Consider the following 19,146-nt stretch of genomic DNA (forward strand, 5'->3'; position numbering starts at 1 on the left):
AAGAGCAACCACTCGTAAAAACAAAACTGTGTTCGGCCTCAAATGCTTCCATACACCGACACAGGCCTGCAGCCTCTAGGCCAACATGCTAAGAATTAAAGGCGATTACTTTAAGCAGTAAAGACCTGGGTATTTGTGACCAAATACTGTTGCCACTAAAGTCGGCGACAAATTTGACACTGACTTAAAGAAAAGTCTTGCTGAGTATGCGGATCAGAATACCATTCCTGCCATCCCCATTTGCTTCCAGCTAATTACGTTAGATAGCAACAAATCACAATCATATCTGTCATAGAGCTTATGAAGTATTTAGTATGCAGTTTGAAATTTAGGATATAATTCAGCCTTTAAGATGGATGATATAACGTCTGAACAACTGAATCTTGTGGTGAATGCTTATCGTTTAAGCACCTGCATTTAATTAGAGAAATGCCTTTAAACAGTAGGGAATAAGACTGTTTTTATCAGGCACTTATGAAAGCTAATGTTAGCAAAACTCCATATTAAATGCTAGCCATTATTTCAAAACATTTAAATACATCAAAGCTGAATTTCAAACAGCTTGCACTACCCTATTCATCTAATGTGAAGTCTAAAATAACAGTGATTTCATAGCTGTGGCAGACTGCCTGGAGGATGGCCTCCAGCCAAAGCTTGGCTGATACACTCACTGTTCTCCTGCTCCTCCTTGCTGATAAGATATAAAACAGCATCCTGACCACAAGACTCTAAAAATCGCATGCCATTTCTCTGAAGTGTAAGTATATTTGCTGCTGTGTCCCTGCCAAATTTAAATTTGAGTTGCACTTTCTTCAAGCCTGTATTTCCACTGCTCACGGTTGCATTACGTAAAGCTACTTTGTGCTTCCTGTTCCACATTGCTGTAATAGTACTATTGGCACTGAAAAACAAAAAAAAAACCACACCTGAAAGCAGTTTATGAATGGTTTGAACTTTGTGGTCTATATTTTTCACTTCAAAATATATATTTTAGTGGATGAAAGTATATGGATAGGATGAAGTTATTTTGCTGTGTGCCACAGAAGACTCTGACCCCATTTCTTTCCAATATATGGCAAAATTCCATTAGAAGAGTATCCTTGCCTAGCATTCTTGCTAGTGAAACTTTGCACCTTTTAAATTGTTCCAAAGCCCATGCTAGATATTTATGAAGTTTCATATCACCCTTGAAAGGTAGTTTTCAGGAGAAAAAAAGGGAAGCAGAATAGCCAACTTAGATATTGATGCACCAATAACATTCTAGTACTTTTGAAATCAAAGGTCAACTGTCTTTAAGTAAAAAGGTTCCCATATTGGACACCCCACTTTAAAGTGTTACCCTGAAGTCTCACCTGAATTCACACAGCTGTCTTACACCGAAAAAAAAGCAACTGCAGAACGAAACATCGCCTTCAGATTTGAAGATTAGGTTTAAACCATTGCTAAGGCTTTCTTGATTAGACTCCAAGATTTCCAGTTAAATATCCACAAGAGCAATGATTTCAGATGTTTGTTTAGCAAGATGAGGACACAAATGTTGTCTGATATAAAAATGTGTACACAAATATAGAAACACACACAAATATTAGGTCCAGTAAGCTTTTAATTATATGTGCATGATTAATTCTTACATAATCAATGGCACTACATCTAGGTTTATAAAATTAAACATTGGAAACCACAGAACCATTTCCTGAACATGAAAGCATGAACCTTACTCCCTGGGCTTGCTCTTGTGCATTCATATATTTCCATTATTCTTGAGTGGTGTTTGGGGGCTATTCTTCAGTGGGAGCTGGTGAAGTGTTGGCATGCTGTACGGCTCCATACAGTACGTAAGGTCATGCAGTGATGTGCAGCACTGATGCCAGAAAGTGAATGGCCTCCAGCAATCCTGCCTTTAAAAACTTGAAAGAGCTCTCTCTGTAGCTGAACCCTTTCCCCTGTCACATCCCTGGATGCACCAGCCACAACCCAGGTTGCTGCTGCAATGGAAATGAAGCACACGTTAGCAAATAGGCCAGTGTGCTCTGGAGCACTGGGTCACGTGGCAGGAAGGCAGCCCAGGTTTTGCAATGCAGCCAGGGAGCACCTGTGTCCTATGGGGCCAAACAGAAAGCAAACAAATATAGAAACAAAAGCACTAAGAGGACAGGAGCAGGGATGTAGGTCTGTGTCGCAAAGGACAAGTAACAGGTCCTCAGAATTCACTGTTTTCCTGGTGGATAATTCCTATCACTTGTTATTTTGATTTTTTATTATTTTGTCATTTCTTTAAGTGAGTATTTTAATCTATGCATTATTTACTTCAGTAACTATGCTATGAATTAAAAGTGTACGCTAACTAGAAAAATGCCCATTTTGTTTCTAATTTGTAGAGAAAAAGCGGTGTCTAAGGAACACAGAGTTTCTTCTAGGCATCTTTATTCCACAGACATTCACTTATTGGCTGAAGCACCAATTATATATAGATAATCAGTGGCTTACTTTCAGTCACAAGGCCCTTCATCTAAACACATGTGAATTCTAGCCTAGAGCAACCAGTCTTTCTTCAGGAGAAAAGTAAAAATGTCTTAAAAAATGAGCTGAGCTTTTTAAAGGCAAACCTTGTGTGTGATTTGTTATTCCTGTTTTGTACCCTGCAAGAGATAAGATCAGATCAAATTACAGGATGTACATGCTAAAAGGTGATGTTTCCAAGACTGTTACTAGATCTAAACAAAAGTGCATTATTTTGTTATTTCTTCTTGCTAAGCATTCTCTGAACTAGTCTAAGCAAATTTAAAATTCTTTCCCTGTCCCCTAAAAAAACACTTTTCCAACTACTTCATTTGTATACTCATCCTCTTACAAGAATTTACTTTTGTAATTTATATGATCAAGTGATTATTGGACACATCCATATATTGCATCATGGTTAGCCCTTGTAAAAACTTGCCAGGCAGAAAAGAATGCATCTCACTGTTGGGATTTCTTAACAAACACTAATCTAATAATATCTTTTACCAGGAATGTTTTTTCCTTGCTTTGTAGCATCTCAGTTAAGACCACTAGGTAAGTAATAAAAGATTGAATTCCTAAAATTAAATAAATAATAAATAAATAAAATAGAAATGCTTAGACGCAGTTAGGAGTGTATAGGTCTCTTGACACTACTCTCCTAGGACACCACCGTGACTACTGTAATACAAACACTGACACACCTAGGTACGGTACTCTGAAAAGCAGCTTGAGATCTTATGGGGAAGATACAGATAAATTTTGTTTATGGCTCTAGACACTCTTTCTCGCCTTAACAGCTTAATGCAAAACAGTGTAAAATCTGCTAATGACATTCTCTGGATAGCGGGATATGGGATTTCAAACACCCTCATGTAGAGGTTGAACATCTCTGTTTCCCGTGTCCTTGAGGACTGTTCAATCTACTGAATTTGATGGAGGTTTTCTGAGAGCACCTTCTGGTGCAAACTGTACAAGTCACGTAAGTGGGAAAGAGCTTTTTTTTTTTTTCTTTTTTTTTTTTTCCTAAATCTCATTGGGATTTAGGTATGAAGTAAGCTTGTCGTAACTAAGGGTACATCTATACTACAGTTTTTATGTTTCCAGGGCTCAGCTTTTCTAGTGTTTGAGTTAGCTCATACAAAACTAGCTCAGATGTTCCTACACTACACTCAAATTACAAAGTAGATATTCCTCAAGGTATTTCTTGCTGTGCTGTTGGCTGGGTTGTAGCCAACCTCAGTACTGAAAACCTGACTTGGGTGCCTATAGATCTTAACACTTCCAGCCACAATGGGCTGTGATTACACAGGTTCCTCTTCAAGAATCTTCTCTCACCTCATCCAAGGATAAAGGCAAAACAATTTGGGAGTGCCTTTCATTCAGTGGTTTCCACCAACTCATCACCATTTCAGCATATGCATCAATGGCAAGTGATGGGATATTCCCTGAAACAGGTGAATTTATCCCTTTCTCAGGAGTGTGGGAGATTAAGCTGGTGGGTGGTGACTCTAACTCTGTAGCTGCTTTATGTAACCTTAAAAAATAATGGTTACTCACCCCCTCAGACACATCTATGATAAAAGCACAGGGCTCCAGTGTGTCTGGAGTTAAGCAAATGCCTTAGCAAACAAGGCAGAGACGGCTTTGACTGGTAAAGAAAATTTCAGTGCCTCATCTAAAAGTGATACAGTCACCTTGGGCTTTAAAGGACAAAATACAAGATCTTTGCCAACATTGGCCATGAACACAAGTTTCAGTTATATCAGTGGGTATGAGAAGGTCTCACAGCTCAAGAAAAAGTCGCTAGCTTGCACTTAGTCAACACTAGAGGCTGTTCATTAGCACAGCTGTAAAAGCAGGTTTTTCTAAAAGAGATGCATTTTATACAGCAAAAGCATTTACTAACAGCATTTAACAAAGAAAATAAGCTGGCAAAAATACTTCTTCCTTTCAGTACAATGTTTACAGTAAAGTTTTTGGCACTTCAGAAGTTGTAAATGAATCATACCACTAGCTGGTAGAGGTGTAGGTGCATCACCAGCAATGCCATGCAATGCCATGTCATCTCCAAACAGCTGTACACCTCTCTCACCCCCTCAGGGTCCTGAGGGTGCTAGTAGACCTACTTGTACCGCAGCAGCACCCCTAGAGCCTCTCCCCATCCTGCCCATGGGCCTGGAGACTTCATTTCAGCTCAGTCTGGGGCTGTACATCCTTCCCTAATGACACACCATAGGATGCAGTGGGATGCACCCGGCCAGTACAGTCCTGCCCTGTTATTCTGGGGACCCTCCACTACCACCTGAGAGCCCCTGGCCCTTGCTGCACCCCATGCTGGTTTGTGCACTTCAGGCATGCTATCCTCACCCCCAGGCCCTTGTAATTTACTTTAGGTTAGCACTGATGTACACTGAATAGGAACTGTTCTAAGGTGGGGTGTATTTTTTTGTTTATTTTTTGTTTTCCTCCTCTTTATTTTGATTTCAACATCCTGAAGTGTGGCACGCTGTTCTTGGGGAATGGGACTTTTCTGGCCTTTAGGATGGAGTAATTAAAAGACAGTTTTTAGCACAAGTTGTATTTCATATAACAAGCTGGTTTTAAAGTATATATATAGTCTAGTGACAGATTATGATACTACAGATACCACAAGACCACCACACTGCACTTCTGGCCGAGCTACAAGAAAGTCACGTAGGCTCAGAGTTTCAAAAACCTGCCTATAATTTCAGAGTCAAATTTCAGAACTAACCACAGCAATGAATAAAATCACAGGAAGCGTTTAGTCCTTCTTAAACTGAAGCTTTGTAAATCTGAAACTGGGTACTCATAATTTGAGTTTACTTTCAAAAATCCATTTCTGATATTCTAGTTTTGAAATAGGGTGCAGTAATGTAACTATCATGCAGGGATGTTTGCAATCTCTGAAGCCAACAAAATAAAAAATAGCTGTGAACATGACAGATGATGTTCCTGCAGCCATATGAGACAAAGAAACATATGGCTGCTACATCTGAAGTTCTTACAATGCTTAATGTCTTCAAAGTACAGCAAAACATCGGCTGATTAATATAATTAGAACATTTTACAGATGATTCGTAATTATTTTTGCAAATGTAAATGATGATCCCAACATGTGAAATGTGCTGTGCATGATGAATACTGAGTTCTCATTTTACTGAGTACTGTAATCAAATTTAGAACAAATGTTATATAAGTGCATAAGCAATCCTAATCCTAATCCTTTTTCTGCTATCTCACTTTCTCCATCTAGGTCTGCTGCAGCTGTAATTCTATAAGTCTCCCATATTTGGTGATTTCCCTGCATATTTTTATTTTCCTTTCCTAATCTCCTGTCTCTTTTTGAAAGCATAAGTTTTTAGTTGACAATGTTGTCATAGAATCAGAGGTCTGGTTTGGGATCATATGTAGCTTTCTGTCAGCTTCTTTATGGTACTGTATGATCACAACAAAGGTACTTTACTGATGCTATTGCTATATTGGGGCCCAATCTTGTGAGATGTTGAGCTTCACCCTGCTGAATTAGCTATTGGAAAAAAAATCTAGAGGTCTTTAAACATTTTTGACTCTATCCTTACTTGAATACCAATTTTTAATAATATCTGTAGAGGCGGGCTGAGGATATGCCTACAATCCATAGTTCAATGTAGCTAGAAGATACCAAAGATAACTATAAACAAACTAATTTGTAAGGATCAATTCTAGCTTTAGAGCACTAAATTCTCTGTGAGCAACGTGACCTTGTTTCTGATTTTACTGTAGGGTTGGTGGCACTGGTATAATGAGAGATGATTCACTGGCTCAGTGAAAAATAACCAGAAGGGACATGATCCTGGACAGGCTTAAACGCTAGACTCAGAAGAGCAAGGGAGAGAGCACTGATAATTGTATGTTTTGTGATGTATTTCCAGAAGATGTTTAGGATTTTACAAGCTTCATAAAAATACACCAAAAACTTCATAAAATCATTCACATATCAATTAAATAACCTTATGGCTTTTTTTTTTTTAATTTCAATGAAAAAGTCCCTTTTATTGAATTGTATCATTTATTTGAAATACTTCACAGTACCAAAAGCTAAGTATTACAGATAAGTGGTTCACAGCATATAATTTATCCAGTTAATTTCATTTCTTTGTATTTGTCTACCAATTGCTTATAATTTTATGCAATTAATTCATTACATGAACCTAATTGCTAAAATAGCTGTGAGATTGTCTGGCTGAAATAAATGACTGAGTTTGCATTAACTTGAGTGGGAACAGTGCTAGGCCACTGGAGGCTTATCCCTACTCTGTAGATATTACCCGAGTTATTCTTTGAAATGACTCAAAGAAAGAGCTGTTTTACATTTGATATATTATCCCTTCTTTTTCTTGCTTGCTAAAACATATATATATAGTTCTTAAGCAAAGAATATACACATTTATAAAATGGTGAGTAAGGGTCCTGCAAATATTCTCTGTGTTTGTTTCAATCAATCAATCAATTAATTAATTAACTATCATGCCTACCCATGAATATGTTTGCTAAAATATATCTGGAAGAAAACCAACACAATCACTGTAAGTGTATTTACAAATTGAAATGTATATTTATAGTAATTCTTTCTGTGGAATCCACACAGATTAACTAAGTGTTCTTTTGCCTTGCATAACTAACCTTTAGTGTTGTGATATTTAATATTATCTGGTCAGAGGCTAAAAGAACACAGGCGGTCAAAAACTTGGTGCCTGACAATGTTAATAAGAACTCAGGTGTTGATCTTTTCCAGTAACACCGATTAATTTAATTACTGCTATTGCACTTTCCACACAAATCAGGCTTCTTGGTTTCACAACTGGGACTGTAGCATCATGATGATAATGATGGATCAGGTGGCAGGATTACTTGTATTAATTATATGGAGGCTTCAAGTCTAATATGAGATTATGGTTAACAGTACAGACTTTTGAATAATGAACTTACTAGCCACTTGATACTCTATAGATTTCATGGCTGATACTACAGTCCCATGCTGAAATGTAAGGGAGCAACTCAGCATACAGTACTCAAACATATATTATTAGATGAGGAGCAATAGCAAACACAACAATAGCATTTCATGGTTTTTAAATAACAATTTCCTTTTGTTTTGCTGTTTGTTCATTTTGTGATCATTCCACAAAAATACGTTCAACATCACTGAAATCAGTTTTGAGTTAAGCAACTGTATTCTAGAAAATAAAATGGGCACAGGTCTTCCAGCCCCACACTCCTACCTGCTCGCATCTGGACTTACCAGCTGGCCACGTCCTTTCCAAATTGCCAAGTACCAAACAAAGCTGATACTTTAACTGAGGCCTTATCTGTGCTGCACAGAATGGAAAAAATCATTTCACTTATCTTGCATACATTTGTATAAGACATAACAAGATATTTTTTTTTTTCCGTAACTATTACACTGTTGAGTACTGGTCAATGTATGCCCCACTATGACATTTTTGAACATTTTTTTCCCCTGCAGCCACTTTATATCTAATATTCATGCAATTTATTATTCTTGACTAATTCCCACTTTGTCATTGATTGCTTTTTTTAGCACTACCCAGACTATTTATCTAGTTTACTGATGTTTTGAGTTCTGCTCACCTTCAGAATGCCTCCCACCTTGGTAGCATCTGCAAATACAGTAACACAGTATTCCCTAATCTGAATACTTAATGAAAATACTGATTAGTATTGGACCCAGAAGAGATTCCCACAAGAACCACTCTTACATTTTCACAATGAAAATTGATTTGACCAGCACCAACCCTTATTATTAACCTGGATTTGAGTTATCCATAGAAAACAGTTTTCAATGCCCTGGAGCATTTCTTGAGATAAACAGGATTCTGGAATAGTCAAAGAATTTATTACAGAGCACACAGATGGCTAAAACCATTGTTATTGAACTGTATCATCCCTTTGGAGAAATGCCACCTGAAAGTACCTGAAACTGATATGACAAAGTGCGTTGCCTAACTTGTGCATTTTCAATGATATTCTGCAAGGTAAAGGTATGTGGTGCCAGCTGAGTTAGCCCTCCTGTTTATTGCCAAAAAGATATTGCAGGTGACCCACAAAGTACAGCAGTTAACAGTTGTGGTTAGATCATCTACACAGTTGCTAAGATCCCTTATGTTCCTTTTTCACTTTTTCTCATTTTGTCGTATTTCCAGCTACGTATTAGATTTATGCAACCTCAGGAATACAAACCTAGGCTGTAAAACCACTATGTCTGTCAGTCATATGTTGTCAGACAGCATACATTTCTCATGGCATTTTGGGATAATGATCAGAGAAACGGAGGGACCTATGAGCACGTTCAAATTTTTATCAAAACCAATTCAAATATGGTTTATTTATTCTTAATAGATTAAGTGGATTTTTTTTTCTTGAACTTAACCCATCTATTTGAACCCATGTATCTTTTAGGTGTATAAGGAGGTTGGAATTTGCCTATATGAAAGCACACATAAATTAAAGGAAAAAATCCCTCTTAAAAGAAGAACTATTGCTCAGCAAAGAATATGTAAGGAAAGATTAATCAACTCTTTTAGTTCAGATTTGAGAATCTGGTTTTCATTCTGAGGTTAAAGAACACTATTAAGAATATAATTTAGATATCAGATTTACCTGTTCTCTTCTCCTGCCAGCCCGTATTTGGTTTCAGGGCTTTAATGTTGACTGTTAACCTATTTAAATATTCACCAACAGCCTTCTGCCAAGGTAGATTAATTCACCATCTCGTGTCCCTGTCAAGTTGTCAATTTGTCAGATATTTTTCAGTTGCCAGTGCCCTTTAGAGTGACAATAATGGTATACAGCTGAGCAACAGTTTCTGTTAGTATCTCCTATAACAGAAAAGCTCTCAAATAATTGAGTAGCTAAAGTTTTCTGTCCTGGCAGTTCTGAAGAATAGAGTCTTTTAACCATAAAGCAAGAAGCGTACACAGAAATGAACTGATGCACATCTTGTTTGATTTATGACAGTTGGAGATTGTAATGACAATATGAAAGTTACCTCTAAAGCTGAAGAAATACTGTCATTTTTTTATACTCATTTTATTTTTCATCCAGAACTGTGAAGAAAGGACATTAATATTAGTTATGGTGAAGGATGACTCCAGTGGTGGCCAGAATGAATCCTATGTCAGTCATTGATTATATACTGAATCATTAATTTATTTGACAATGTTATATTTTATATCAGTGTCTTAAAGCATACCAGATTTCTTTTGGTTACCTCAACTTTTAGGACATGTTTCTGCCACTTAAATCCAAAACATTCAAGATATAGTTCTGCAATGGATTAAAATATATTTCATGATGGAAAAACAGTTGTTTTTATATCTCAAGTACTCCCAGATTCCAAGTGACTATTAAAAACACAAATTAAATAAAATGGTTTTCCAAACAAGGAAACTCTGTTAAAGTTCATGGAGACAAAGGTATACTTACGTATTTTGAATGGATTTAAGAATGGTGGTCATCCAGGAAGCAGTCTAGGTAAACCAGTGAAGTCACAGTAAGGGTATAAAATTCAGTCCCTTGGGTTTCCAGACATGATTCCTCCACCAGGGGCTATTTTATCTGAACATACCATAGAGGAAAAGGATTCTCTCTCTTACGAATGTGCCCCAAGGCATATGTGATGTGGGGGTGAGCAGAATACACTCCAGTATGACAGCAGGTCAGAGCCTGCTATACTTAACTGCAGCTACAAGCATCCCAGAAAGGCATTGCCAGAAGGTGGTAACCTCAACACTGCCTTTTTAAGCTGAAACCTCTCTAAATCCATCTCCAAGGACATGCACACAAAGGCTCAGAAGAAATTCAGCTCTAACTGGAAACTGAATTTTTTACCTAATTACATAGAGGCCCACACTTCTGAGAACCCACCAAATTTCCATCAGTTTTGTTCCAAGTCTAGAGAAGACATCAGTCTTCATTTAGTAGTGCACATCGGAGACAGAAGAGCATTTAATGTGTGTCCAAAAAGTCTTATAAACGAGATTATTAGCTACATTAAAAAAGATGACTAAACACACACAGATGTGCATAGTTAAAACTACTCCCAGCTGTCTGACTAGAAATGATCTGGGCAGATATCCTATCCCGTTTGCTAGAAGTTTGTGTATAGCGATTGATTGCAATGCAGTCTGCAATTCTATTTGTAAGGTGCTGTGTTAGCAAATCTATCATTAAATAAATATGACACAAACGTAATTCTACACATGGGGGTAATTCCACAAGACTTAGGACGTGTTACAAATTGGTACGTGGATACAGTGTACTGTATAAGATCAAATAGCTAAGGCTGCAGCTGTAGTGTGTACATTTCTGTTGTGGTAAAATGATGCTGCTAGGTTAAGAGCAATGTAAAAAAGTAAAAGAAACAATAATGATAATAATAAATAAAACCCTAAGAGATCCATATTTACTGGAGAAAAATTCATCATTCTTTTCATTTTTGATAGAGGCTAAACAATAATGCTTGAACTGGAAGGGGAAAGAGAAATAAATGCTATGGAGATAGAGAGAGGCAGTCTCATGGGAGATCAAATCTAACATCCATGGAAGTGAATCTCCTGTCATCCTCAAGCTCTAGTGGTGCTACTACAGGCACTCAGCCACATGCAGGAACTAGGTAAACTAGGAGCATTCAGGACGAAAGCGAACGGGGTGCAATTATTTTAATACCTAAACCAAGCTCCAGAAGAAAGCTAGTCAACTAGTTGTTTGTATTTGTTCAAATTTTTTGTTCATCTTGAGTCCATAGGGTAGTGAGGTGGCTGCAGCAACAGTGTTTTGTGAAAGGTCACCTAGTCCCTATCCTCCTAACATCTTGATTAAAGGAAATGCAAGGTGTTCCTACAGAAGTCACAAACTGGCTCCAAAAAACTACATTATTATATTGTTGTCTGTTTGCTTACAGCTCTCCATTTTGTTCAAATGGCCAGTGGAATTCAATTTATCTGGTTCTGACAAAAGTTAACAACTCTTGACTAAGACCATAGAGAATAAACTCTTAAAATCACAGGTATTTTATTGCAGATCTGCAACACACAGGTGCTCTCTGAGGTACTGCACACAGACCAAGAAGCAACAGGTTGTTTTGCAGGTTGTAGGAAAATGTTCTGTTCCAGTCTTCTCATCAGGGTCCTCCATGGCCTGCTGAGCTTGGAGATTGGGGTTTCGTGTTTTGTCATAATGTTTTCATGATGTTTCCACAGTTCACTTTTTAGTGCTCCCTTCAAGAGCTGCTGGGGAATCACTAAGTTAATTTTAGAGCCCTTATTTTAGCAGTGGGTGATACTGTAGTTTCACAGGCCAGGCAGGCCTCAGCCTAACCTCCTTCCTGCCGCAGGCCCAGCAGTGTCGCTCAGTACTTCCCACTTGCAGACCTTACTTTGTGGTGAAACTAGATATTTTAATTCTTTAACATGAAAAAAGAACCAATTCTTTACTTAATCACTTCAAGTGAGGAGGAGTCCAGCCCTCCCTTCCAAAGCTGTTCCAGTGGCCAATCACCACTTTGTTAAATACAGAGGCAAAACTTTGATCTGAATTTGACTCCGTGGGGTTTAGGAATCTATCTTACTTTAAAGTCTAAACAGTCCTGTACTATCAGATGTCTTATTTATGTAAATATTTACAAGCTGCTGTCTAGTCACTACTTCACCTTCGTGTTAATCCACTGAACGGATTAACCTTTCCACAGGTCTCACTACGAGCTTTGTTTCTCTTCCAGAGCTCTTCCAGCTTGGTTTGCAGGCAGGCTGTGCTTTGTGGAGTATCAGATAGCCAGAAGCATAAAGAGTAAAATACTACAGATCAAAATCAGTGTGCCATTGAGGGGGTACTCAGGAGAGCCTAGAGCAGGCCCAGACTACTTTTTCAGAGCCTCAGGTTGCCGTTGTAGCTGCGGTGCGATCTCGCTGGTGTGAAGCCTCACTCACCCCCTGCGACTTCCCCGTGCCTCTGCACAGGAAGCAAAAAAAAGATGTCACACCCTAAAAACAACCCTCCAACAGCCTCCTGATGCATACATGAATGCAGCCCCTGCCTTGGAGGTGGACAGGTTGCTCCCGCCCCTTGGCAGCCCTGGATGCACTGTGGTGAATCCGGTTTCTATTCCCACTCCCTGGGAGCTCATTAGAAAAATGCTGCTGCCGGGAAGTAGGGATTCATGGGGTCTACAAGCACGACCTGTCCCCTTGTGTTCAGGTTGGAGGGAGCTGGGTAACGTCCCACCCTCAGCTACCCGACAGGCAGCCCTGAGGTTGGAAAGGGGACGGGGAAACAACACCATTATTAAGGTGCAGAGAAGTAATCCGGTAATTGCCTTCATGGTTATGTGCTCAGCTTTCCACTGTTTGCACAAATGAATCACAAACAGGAAGACTGATACCACTGGAAACCTTGGGCTACCTAGTGAGGTAAAGATAATCGCTCATCGCATGCTCAGGCAGTCAATAAACAAACAGTAGCATTTTACACTTCATTTGTCAGCATGCTTGACACAGGTTGTATGTGTGTTTTGTCTCTGCACCCATCTTACACAGTGCTGTCATGCAATTTGCACTGAATTTTTCTTTTTAATTAGCAATAATTGTAAGTAGAAATACACTACTGAGTAAATTATACAGTTACTTGCCTTTTCCCCAAGAAGTGCATTACTGCTCACTGTTTTGTTCTGCACCTGCCACAGGGAAAAATTCAATGTGGCAGGAAAATATAATCAAAGGCAAGCTGAACTATTCCAGAGAAGAGTGGTCAGTAACTGTAAAGCACAAATATTGTACAATAAGCTGTACTAATCAGCATTATCATCATTTCTCAAGATACATTTTCAGATACTAGTTATAAAGAGATCTTTTTTTGGTTTAAAGCACAGTGAAGAATTGGGTAAAAAAATGCCAGTCTCATGTATTTTTGAAAAAGTATTGATGTCCAATTGCATGCCCCAGCAACATCCAAGGAGCTTTCTGATCATTTCTGAGAACTTAAAAAATGTCATGGGCAGCCAGACCACTTTCTGCATCATTGACTACTGCTTGGCTGCATTCAGCATCTGAATGAAAGAATGTGACACAATATTCCAGCTTTGGGGGAAAGAAAAACCCAAAGAGATATTGGCTCTGAGTTTGACATTCACTGATCGTTCTCAGAGGGCCATCTCACCAGCAGTGCACGTCTCTGGTTCGTGGTGCTCAGCAGCACACAGAAGAGCTAATATGAATCTCAATGGCATCAACAGGCTCAAGGACACCTTGGGACTGAGGTGATGAATTTCTGTCCTTGTCTGTCATAAACTGTACAAACAGGGCACAATCATTTACACTGAGAAGTCTGAAATAATTCAGGAGACTCTTCCAGCCATTTTAAATGTCGTTAAACTTCCAGACATCCTGTTTACAAGAGACCATTTTAAATTCTTCCTGTTCTTTGTTTCTGGTGCCTGAACACTATTTATGCTCAAATACAGCCTCAGTTTCAAAGCCTGTGGAGACCAGAGTTCCTCAAAAATTTCTACAAAGTATCCAGGCCACACAATATTTATAATTGGGGATGGAGCTATTTCAGGGATGTTATGGCCTTCCTCACTTGCTGTCCGTCCCTTGTTTATACTACTCAAACTACTTGGGTCATTAGACTGTCATTATTATAGAAGCCAAGTTGAGTGTATTTTATTTACTGTTTAATAATTGCCTTTGTTTTAACAAATTGACATACGTTTGTCTGAATTTGCAAATTTGGAGTGCAATTGTAGTAAAAGAGTAAAAAATCCATCAAAGCCTTTGAAGACTTTAATCATTCACATAAACAGACAGATGATGACTGCAGTCTTTCAGAATAAAAATAAAATAATGCACAGACTATCCTAGGCAAATAGACAGCTCTTAAAATGACTAATGAGATATAATAACAAGTTAGTTAAAATAATATTGACTGAACCATACTCTTCTTAGGAATTTTGATAATGTGAGAGTGAGCAGAATAAAATAGAAAGATTTTTCCAAATATTCTGCCTGAAACAAAACAAAGCAGATTGCTTCCACTAAATAGGCTTCACCTGTTATTGCTGTTCTTAAAGGGGTTGTGTCACCAGGATTTGTTATTAATGTGGACATAAGCTTGTCAAGACATTCAGCTTTATGTTAAGAGGCCTCAGTGCAGATTTAAGGTGCCAATTTGTTACAATGCATAACTTCAAGGAGATACTTGACTTCAGGCTCTGTTATTTCCACTGCTGATCGAACAGAAATCATCAATTTAGATTGCCATTGTTGGTACCACAATATAAACTGGAGCCCCTGAATTCAGGGCTCATGCCTCCTTGACATACATGTTATTTCCTATCAGAAGACCATGTTGACAAGTGCAATTTTTTTTCTTAAATCCTTGCAGATGGATTCAAAGGAAATCTGCTAGTGACTTATGTTTATCCAGTCTGATCATAGCCTAAACAAATTGTTAAAAGGAGTAAGGCCAAAATTTCAACCTTGAAACTTGAGTTTTGACTTTCTGTATTGGTATCAGCAACAGATCAAGTTCTACCAAAAAAAAGAAAATGCTATCTCTAAACAACTTAAACAACTGCATCCAGTTTCAGTAATGGAGCTGGAAAAAAAAAAAAAAAAAAAAAAGAAAAAAAAAGATTGCTTTCCATGGGTGAAGAATTTCAGGCAGCCACTGCTTCACAAACCTCCTGGTGTGAGGGCTTGGAAATAGAAGAAATTTCTCAAAGATATAAAAGTGCCCTTATAGCAGAGGCAGCTAAAAGTAAGAATTAAGATTTACCATGCTTGGTGAATGCTTGGTTTCACATTGATGAATTGTTTCAACTCATGAAATATGGTTGTTTCATGTTACCCAGAATCTCATACAATGAACAGATGAAAACAATAGCTCCTAACTGGTATCTCTTGTTATGTCTCTTGTGTTACACAAGATGTTGCTTTACGAATTCTGCTGTGTAGTGGTACATCCAATTGAATTACTCTATCAAAGTGCTCTTAACAAAATGACAATGCAGCTAGGTCAGGATAAACTAAAAATAACTTCTAGAACAAGCTATTGGAAAATTAATTAGTTTTGGGTCTAACTCAGTATTCACTGCACTTCATGGAAAACCATTGCTGGTAAGCACAATGAATGGCAGATCAAGCCTTCATACAGTTCTTTATCCCTGGCCAAATTCATTGCATAAATGAAAGTCCAGGCTAGTATTGCTAAGCAAGGAAATGAGGTGTAGAAACTGGACCTCTCTAACAGCCCATTTCAGCCATTTGTTCACTGGTCCTGCTTTTCAAACAAAACCAAGGTATTTAAGTTATTTTACACATACACTTTTGCTCTACACTGCCAGAGGCAAAACACGAGTTAAGATTGCTGTTGTGCCCTTAGAGTACTCTGCTGTGTCATGAAGGCACATTTCCAGCTCAGGGCAAGTTAAGGACAATGTCACCATTAACTGTGAACTTTCTTGCTTTTGCTACTTTGGTTCATGACTTCAATGTTACTTAAGCTAGAAAGAAGATAGTATTAAAATACATGCCCAAGTAATCCATGGAGAAATTGAGAATGACTTCCCAAGCTTTAACAAACTCAATATTATTTCTGCAATATTCTCCTTTTATACTTGTGCTAAGTAGTCCTAGACCTCACAACTATGGGATACTTTTCTCCATTTTTAAGTTTTTACATGTCAATAAAGTTGTTGAATTCAAGAACTGAATTGCAATGCTTTACATTGGTATAATTCTACAGGGCAGATCCACGGTTACTATGAACTATGCCACTCTTAAAAATCGGCAGTGCTATGCTGGTCTACATCCGCTCTGGATCTGCTTTCACAGAACCACTCCTTGGTTACACCAGTGCAAGCGGAAGGAGAACTAAGGTATAAATATCAACTATTAATGGTAACTAACACAAGTAAAAATTTGTAAACTTCTAAGACAACAGTTTTCATAATACAAAGAACCCAGAAGAACAGGGCAGTTGCATTCCCTGGAAACCAACCCAAATGTTAATTAGCTCAGTAGCTCACAGAAGGATGCATAGTTACTCTAGAGTTGCTTCACTTACTCCAATTTCCTTCTTACTCATTTCCACGTCTCAATCCCAGATCTCTCCTGTAAGCATGTTAAACACTTAGGAGGAGTTATCCTTAGAAACCAAGTGAAGAGAGGAACCTGAGCCAGGAGTGAAAGCCAGACCTGAATTTTCATCACTTCTATTCTAGAAGAAAGCTCTGACTCTTGAGCAACACAGTCTTGTGGGATGCAGCCTACCTGCTGACACAGTTTTCCAGTGAATGAATAAAATAATCACTGGGACAGGAAGAAAGACTGGTTTACATCATATAGGAGCTAGGACATTTGAGATGTGGGGCCAGGTCCTTGCTCCATAAAAGTTTTGGACCATCTCTGAACAGCATAAATAAATGAGATTTTGAAAGATTTCTTCTCAATAGCCCACAGCTCAGTGACTACATGTCTCTATGTACTTGTGCTGTATAAATCAATAATTGTGGTTAAAATAACAGTTTTACAGCAGTTAAGACTTTCACATGGGAGCTCTAATACTTTCTATAAGTGATAACAACTTAGATGAATTATCACTGAACCCGTTTAATTTTCTGTCCTTTTATCTACGTATTTGTGCAAATGGCGACTGATTTCCTAATACGCAAAATGTAATTATTCCTTTATTTCAGATCACAGAATTTGAACTTTTTATTTCATCAATATAAATGTTTAAGTGTTAACACTGGTGAGGAGCAGCTACATATCAGCTGAGCCATCGGTGACCTACATCAGTGGTTGATCTTGAGTCTTGATTAGTGTAAGCTTTAAAGCTCATAAGCTGTATTCTGCACTAAGACAGACTTTTAATAAGAGTGATGATTAGCTAGTAGCATGCAGTTTTCTAGTACTAAAGTCTACTTAAGAACATCACAAATCGTTACTTCTCTGTATACATGATATTAACTACAGAAATGCTGAGCTACTCTGAAATTACATATCTTCATATATGCATCTTGGCTACAATTCTCTCTTCATCAATATGTACTATGAACACAACAGTTATGTTATCTAAACAAAATTGCTAATTTAGAACCTTTCAAACCTTGTCTGAGGCTGATGACTTTCTTGAATGTGTTGGGAAGGAGACTAAGTAAGCACCAGGGACACATCAAGGGAGCCTGCCTTGCCATCTGATAGCATTTTTAGGCAGTATAGTTGGATATTGTAATAGTCTGACTGTAACAGGAAGAGTGAGGACACTGTGGCTGTGGATGAGACGGGAGAAGAAAGAAGCTCAGAGGCTGTAGGGGAAACACCCCCTGTTTTTTTAAAAGGCAGAATCCCCTGCACCATGTTACCCATTTGATTTCACACCCAGAGTGCCTGGCTGGGTGCCCAAGTGGAAGTAAGTTGCTCTGTGAAACAGGGTCAAGTACTGAGGGGATAGATTTTTGAACTATTTAAATGGCTAATGGTGCAGACAGGCAATTAGTGGGATTTTGAAGTTTCATTTCCTAATTGCATAGTTAAATACTTGAACGCACTTCATAAAATTTAGTCCTTATGCCATCAAAGATCAAAGCAAGGGGAGAACAGGGCAAATTGCAAGCCAGCATGTAATCAGCTAGCCTAATTTTTGTGTGCCTAAATAAGACGTCTGTGTGAGAGAAGTGCATTTTCTCTCATCTTCCCCAGTATTACCAGTTCTGCCTAGCTTTTCAGTGCTGAGCTGGAGGCTGCACCCATGGCCCATCCAAGCAGCACGGGCAGTGGAGAGTCAGCAGTGGGCCAAGCCAGTCTCACCTGCAAATCAGATCCCTAACCCCATCCCTGTATGTGAACAGGAGCCACTCTGCAGGGCTGTGGGCAGTGAGCAGGTGGAGACTTCTTTTGAGACACTTGCATGATTTCTTCTGCATCTTTCACAGATTCAGATAATATTCCAGGCTGGACATGGTGGCAATGAGAAGGCTGCCTCCAAACTGGGGGTAGAAGTGGGACCTTGAGGACAAGATCAGATGGGGAAGTAACACTCAGACCTACAACACATTCAAAAATCAAAGGATTTCTGTGATTCAGAGCAGTTTTTTTGGCTAGTTTAGATGTCTGTGCCAGCCACTGGAAGTTACATGATGTGAATAGCCCATCAAAGACAATTATTTCGCTGATTTGTTCTTGTGACAGCTCAGCTACACACCAGCACTTACAGAGAATAGCAGGCCAAAAAAAAAAAAAAGAAAAAGAAAAGAAAACAACCTTACAGCATAGCCTGCAGTGAAGTGACAAAAGAGATTTATCTCTGGGGAAAATAAAAAGGAAATATATTTGAAAACAGGAGCATTAGAGGGTTCAAGAAGTCACTGTTCAGCGTGGGAGGGCAGGGTGTGAAGGCGGCTGACAACGCAATGCGCTGACTGCAAGCTGCAGACCTCCCCTCCAGAGGAGCTGGGAGTCACTGACGAAACACAGCCCACCTCCCAAGAATCTGCTAAATTGCTTCAGTTATGAGCTTTGCAAAAGGCACTCCCTGGCTGATATATTCATCCTTAGCACTGCTTTA

At 38.6% G+C, this 19,146-nt stretch overlaps 1 long non-coding RNA gene across 1 annotated transcript in view; it reads right to left on the reverse strand.

The window, feature by feature from the left end:
- Positions 1-2,346: 2,346 nt before the first annotated feature.
- Positions 2,347-19,146, reverse strand: part of LOC125182285 (uncharacterized) — a 371,668-nt gene continuing 354,868 nt past the window's right edge. Inside the window, exons 9-10 of the long non-coding RNA XR_010833507.1 lie at positions 7,805-7,876; positions 2,347-2,639 (exon numbers count right to left, since the gene is read on the reverse strand). This is a non-coding gene — a long non-coding RNA (uncharacterized lncRNA). The remainder of the gene's footprint in view (positions 2,640-7,804; positions 7,877-19,146) is intronic.

This window comes from Anser cygnoides, chromosome 9, assembly GCF_040182565.1.
Source record: "Anser cygnoides isolate HZ-2024a breed goose chromosome 9, Taihu_goose_T2T_genome, whole genome shotgun sequence".
Lineage (NCBI taxonomy): Eukaryota > Metazoa > Chordata > Aves > Anseriformes > Anatidae > Anser > Anser cygnoides.